The 5,978-nt window shown below is 46.2% G+C and overlaps 1 protein-coding gene across 2 annotated transcripts in view; it reads left to right on the top strand.

Annotated features, from left to right (window-relative positions):
* The first annotated feature begins 2,142 nt into the window (after window positions 1–2,142).
* Window positions 2,143–5,978, top strand: part of RAB27A (RAB27A, member RAS oncogene family) — a 29,143-nt gene continuing 25,307 nt past the window's right edge. For both annotated transcript variants that reach the window (XM_057372088.1, XM_057372087.1), the window contains exon 1: window positions 2,143–2,279. The gene's annotated coding sequence lies outside the window, so the exon portion shown is untranslated. The remainder of the gene's footprint in view (window positions 2,280–5,978) is intronic.

Below are 5,978 nucleotides of genomic sequence, written 5' to 3'. Positions count from 1 at the left end.
GCGCGACCCGAGGGGCGGGACAGCGCCGGCACTTCCGTCCGGTCGGTGTAGCGAGCGGGAGGCCGGTGCCGGGCGGTGTGCCGTGTGCGGGTGAGGGCGCCGGGGCCGCGGGCCAAAGCCGTGCCGGGATCCCGCCCCCCGTGCGTGCCCCACGCGTGTCCGTGAGCGCGGCAGCGCCGCCTGCCGGCATGAGGGGGCGGATGCCGCTGCAGCACGTGTTCGTGGCCGTGACGCTCGGCGTGGCCAGCGGGCTCTACATCTACGGGCCGATCTTCCTGCCGCCCGCCGCACCGCACGGCCCCGCCGGGCCCGCCAGCACCGCCGCGCCGCCGCCGGACGCCGCGCCCGAGAAGAGGCCCTGAGGGAATCGTGCGGCGCCGTTCCCGGGCACGCCCCGTCCAGCGGGGGCGATGGAGCCGCTCGGAGCCGGCGCGACCGTCACCTGCCGGGACCGCCTCTCCCGAGCCGCCTGTGCAGCTCCGAGCCGGAGCCACCTGCCTGCTGGAGCTGCAGCCGCATGTCCGTGTGCTTGGTACCAGACTTTGGGACGTGAATGTTGAGTCATGTATGACATTCTGAATGAAAGTCTATGTCACTAAATAACGTCAGGAAATCCGAAAAAATATTGCTGTATGATTATGCTTCATGGGTTTTCTTGGATTGCTTCTGATCTTATCCTCCGAGTGATAAATATAATTTTTGTCTGCTCATGGATTCAGTTTTTAATACCCTAATATGTGAGTTCCATTGGGAAAGCAGTTGTAGAAATGGCTGAGAAAGGAAGTACACCCAACCTGGGCATCTTTAGCTTATGGTCAGACCTGGCCACATGAACATACACACGCATACCACATTTGTATATATACAGCTTTCATTCCTGACAGAGTGAGGCTACAGTGGATGTTTAATAAATAATAAGTAAATAAATAATAGGTATTTGGAGAAGAGCCTCAGTGTGAGAAGAGCTCAGGAAGACAGCAYAGCTCTTGGAATAGGTGTGGACTAGTAGTCTGACAGAACAGAATCTGAGACTTGGGGAAACCAGATCAGTAGATATGTCAAGACTTCAGTAAATCTAAAAAGAAACCAAACCCAGGAAATCTTGCGACAAACGTACATCAGATTTTGGTTCTAACACAGAATCTTGTTTGGACAGAATGAGGGGAGTAATCTATTCTCTGGGTATCTGTATTTTAAGGAGCAATGTGACAGCTGGAGGCAGTGGTATGGMAGCTGAGATGGGAGCATAGCAGTAGAAGGTGGACTGGGACATTTACAGCTGAGTGCAGTAAATGCAGTTTGAACATGACATTACATGGGTAGTGGCTTTAAACYGAGACAGCATGTTTAGATTAGGTATTAGGAAGAAATTTTTTCAGTGTCAGTGCTGAAGCASTGGTGCAGGTTGCCCAGAGAAGCTGTGGCTGCCCCATCCCTGGAAGTATCCAGGGCCCGGTTGGACAGGGCTCTGASCATGCTGGTCTGGTGGAATGTGTCCCTACCCAYGACAGGGGGTTGGAACTGGATGACCTTTAAGATCCCTTCCAACCAAACCATTCCGTGATTCTATGAGGAAATGCCACAAATGGCAGCAAAAGTTCAGCGCAAACACCGAAGTACTGCAGTGACTGCAACAGCTTCCTTTACAATACCACTATATATTGGAAAGGTTATTTTGAAGAGGAGTGGCTCAGGTCTAGTAGGCACTTCCTTTGCAAATATGACCGGATTGTCCATAGAGGTGGCAGTTGAATTTGAAGTCTCAACAAGGGATGCAGGTGGAAAGTGTTATTGATGCAGCTGAGCTTAAGACTCTACTTGTTGAATTCTTGAGACTGCGGGATAAAATGCGTTTATTGGCAGCTGCTGAGAGTGAAGAGAGGACTCTTSTTTTGCGGGGGAAGGCAGGCAGCCAACAGGCGGCAGGAAGGACTCATTAAACCCACAGTGGTGCGCATTAACCAGGCACTGCGGATGCTGTAAAACCTGTTTTGCCTCGCATGAATTCTCATTCAGAGGTGGGGCGGGAGGGGCTGGAGAGGCAGCCCGGTTAATGCCGCTGAGCACCGCGCGGTGCTGCCCGCGGGCCGCGCTCACAGCCCGCCCAGGTGGCCGCGGCGGGGCCGGGACACGCCGGGGCGGTGCCGCCCGGCCCGCCCCCACCTCGGGCTCTACGGGAAGTGATGTTGCCTTGACGGAAAAGACGCGGTCGGAACCCAAAAAAGGGCAGGTACGGCGGGACGCGGCTGCGGGAGCTCCGGCGGCCGGGAGGCTAGCAGGTAACGAGGCCGGGCGGCGAGCCGGGGCTGCTGGGCTGGGCTGGGCTGCTGGGCTGGGCTGCCCTGTCTGAGGGGTCCATCAGAGCCCCGGCACGCTGTACCGGGCTGGGAGCTCGGGGTGCCGGCCCCGCGCCCCCGAAACAGCGGCCGGGCTTTAACAAAGGGGCCTCAGTGTGGAGAGAGAAGCGTCGCGTCCGCAGCCTCGGCCTTTGGGCTGCCCCTCATGCGCTTCCCCTCACGGCGCTGCCTTGGGCGCCAACGATCACCCTCACCCGCTCGGGCCTTGCTGCCGCACCTGCGGCTTTCCCGGCGCTTTCGGCGTGCGTGTCCTGTCACTGAGGAAAAGGGGATTGCATGTCTGGTTTGAATTTTGAAAAAGGCTTTAAAAATGGTCAGTTGTTGCGGAAGCAATMAATTGATGTTCTATCTGCTTAACCGGGACTTAAATCTTAAATGTGAGACCTGTTGCTCCTTTCTGAACAYCGCATGTTTGTCTGACAGAGGCTGTGTGCTGGGCCCTTCAGCCTGATTTGCAATACTTGGGCTGAGTTAACACTTTGATGATCTTGCATATAAAGACAGTTAAATCCATCACAAACGTGCATTGGTTTTTCTAGCTCTGTAAGTAGTTATAGAGTATAGTGGTATTTTTTATGGTGCTAGCAAAGTATAAAGGATATGCTTAGAACGTCAAAACCACTTTTTCTCTCTTAGAGATGCATTAGGAATATTTTGAGCTTTCTGATTTTATTRCTTCTCTAATACTTTTCCTAATCTTGGTGCTTATGAGCTTTTCATCAGGATAACATGTACACATGTTTGGAGTTAGTTCTGCAAGGTGTGTTTGGCTAGGGGATGTCTTTCTGTACTTGCAGTTTCTTTTGAAACTACAAAATCTATTCTCCCTGCCCTTTCTTGGAAACTTAATCTTACATAGACATCTTCTCTCAGCTCTTCTTTCTTGTCACAGACTTTTAGTGGTTTCGTGTCTGTTCCAAGTGTTTTCCAGCCAGGGAAAGGCATACTACAATATGCATTTCAAATGGTAGGTAAATGTAGGAATAGTATTTGTGATACTAAATGGATGTCTCAAAAGCATGGTTAAAAAGATGGAAAAAAGAACAGCATGTTCCTGTGTTTCTCGTTCAGGGTTTTAATTTAACATCTATTTAATCTCTTGCACAAAGGAGTTCAGGAGAGAGGGTGTGTTACAACTTACACTGTTTTCTTTTCACGGTTAACAAAATTTCTCATCAGCAACCAGATGTYTAAAACCAGACTGTGTGTTTGTTTTGTCACTATGGTTGAACATGGGAACACATTATTTTATCTCTTGATTACACATTTCCTTTTCTTTCAAAGAGAAGATAAGGTGAGATAAAAGAATTCTTAAGTAGTTTTGTGCTTTTACAGGAACAAGTATTATGAGCGGTAACCCCTGTGTGTCTTTGAATTCTTGGTTGTGCTGTTAGTGCCAGGTATCTGCTGTGCTGCTRAGTGACCAGTGATAGGTCTGCCAGTTTTCAGCACAACCCTGGACATACAGATCCATGCCATTACTAAGATCAGTCTGTCATAGTCGACAGAGGTAGTTAGAATTTCATTTAATTTTAAGAAACRGGCAAAACTGGCACTAGAGGTAGAATATAAAGAATGATAACTCTTTTTTCCCTGTTGATGTCTGAGCAAGTAATTAAGTTGCATTTAAAATGAATTAAACTCATGATTTAAATAATTACCCATCAAATATTCCCTTCTGTATTAGAGCTGCATTATTGTACTCTACACATGTGATTGGTCCTGCAGAGGGTTACTTGGATATTCTTGTTAAACATTTGCTGGGCTGGGCATTTGTAGTGCTCTGGAATTTGCTTGTGCTCCTGTTGTCTTGTAAATACCACTCAGTGCTGCAGATACAAGCTTTGAGTTTACAGCACTGGCTTCAAACATGGCTAAAAAGTTGTTTAAGTTCAGCATGGTTTGATAAATACTTACCTAAAAGGCAGTTTTTTTTGTAGCAGAAACACTTTTTTTCCCTATGTATACAAACATATTCCCAATCAGTCTTCCTCTGGGTATAGCATCTGGTTATGAGATTTCTTTTCCTCATTTCTTTTTTTCTCTTCTTAGAACTGCATCCCTGTCAGGAGACAGGACTAACTTGAATCACGTTAAATCAGCTGAGATAATTTAATGAATTAATGATCTTTTTATCTCTAGTGGAGCCAAAACCTTTGTGAATAAGTCCTAGCCCTTTCTTTCCTGGAACATCCTTACATTGTTGTGTTTTCATACATAAAACAGCAGAATTTACTTTTGATTTATAGTAATAAGTAGTCCCAGCGTCTGTGATTTATTTTCCAATCTAATAAGCCTTGTGGCATATAGATTAAAATATGTCATGTAACCAGCATATTTTTTTTGCTGTGATGATGGTGTAGCTTCAAAGGGCTGAGGATGCTTTGGGGTGTGTGTGACAGTTTTGCATACACGGGGTTGTGGAATCCTTTTCACATACTGGCACATTTCAGCACTTTGGAGCTGACCTAACAAGTTCTTCAGTATTTTAAACAGAAGGACAAAAAACCCAAGGCAAATATCCTTGCTTTTATGGCTCTGAGGATAATATCAAAGTGTTAACCAGAGCAGTGATATTTTCCTGAGTCTGCAAACCCATTTCCCATAGCTGTTTTCTTTCTCTGTCTGATACTTTTACTGATGAGAAATGGGTAAGGATCAAGTGTGTTAGAAAAAGGCACTTCTGGAAGACAATATGAAGACTGCTAGTAAGGTAGCAAAGGGACAGGAAGCAGCATTGAAGATACAAACTTAGCAGGAGTACAACTTTTCTAGAAATCTGTGGTTTGTGGTGGACAAAAGAAGTTGGTGTATATGTAAGCAATGTTTTTACATTAAAAGTCAAATTTGTGGGCACTTGTGAAGAGTATTTTCAAAATAACTGTATACTTCTGTAGTAATTCTTTGTGTRTATGTGTAAATCATACAATTGATGSACAGTTTTTATAATGTTTTTATTAACCATATGCCATTGGAAGGTGATGGAGGTTCTCTCGAGAAGTGCTACTGTCCAAAGTCAGCCCAGCCTCACTCTCAAGGCCTGGCTCGTTATTTTCATAACTGTGGGACATTTCATTTGGCTCTGTTATCACTCAAAGACTGTCAGGAAGATGATTGCTCTGTGAACTGAAAGGAAGAAAACARTTCTTTCCAGTAACATCCTTGGGGAAAGGGAATATTTAGACTAGAGTGAAGGTTGCAAGTAGTGAGAAGGGCTAATAAAGCATGTATATTGGGTAGGGGAAAAAGAAAACTTGATTCATTTTTTTAATAAAAAATACAAATTTTCTGTTTTCCTCTTGTGTCTCTACCAGTCTTGCCAGTGCAGTATTTTATATTAATAGTTGCTGAGGGAAGTTACCTTCCTCCTAAAGATCCCTGCTGATAATTGCATGCTGATAATTGCATGGAGTGCGGTGCATTTTATGAATTTCAGGGTGTCACTCAAGGCTCACAGTTGGGGGATTGCTTGTGCTGYGAATCTGTTTGGTGCAAGGTTTGCATGAAATAAATTCCTGCTACAGTTATTGCCAATGGCTGCTGCTTTCTAAGTCTGCTTGGAAGCCTAGATAACATTCAGAATGTGGATTTATAGCAAAAAGCAGGGTAATTGGGGTCTTT

The sequence above is a fragment of the Malurus melanocephalus genome, unplaced genomic scaffold (assembly GCF_030028575.1).
Source record: "Malurus melanocephalus ecotype Western Australia unplaced genomic scaffold, MMel_1.1 scaffold_163, whole genome shotgun sequence".
NCBI lineage: Eukaryota > Metazoa > Chordata > Aves > Passeriformes > Maluridae > Malurus > Malurus melanocephalus.
Note: the sequence above shows the minus strand (reverse complement) of the source record. Positions and strands in the feature narration are given on the sequence as shown.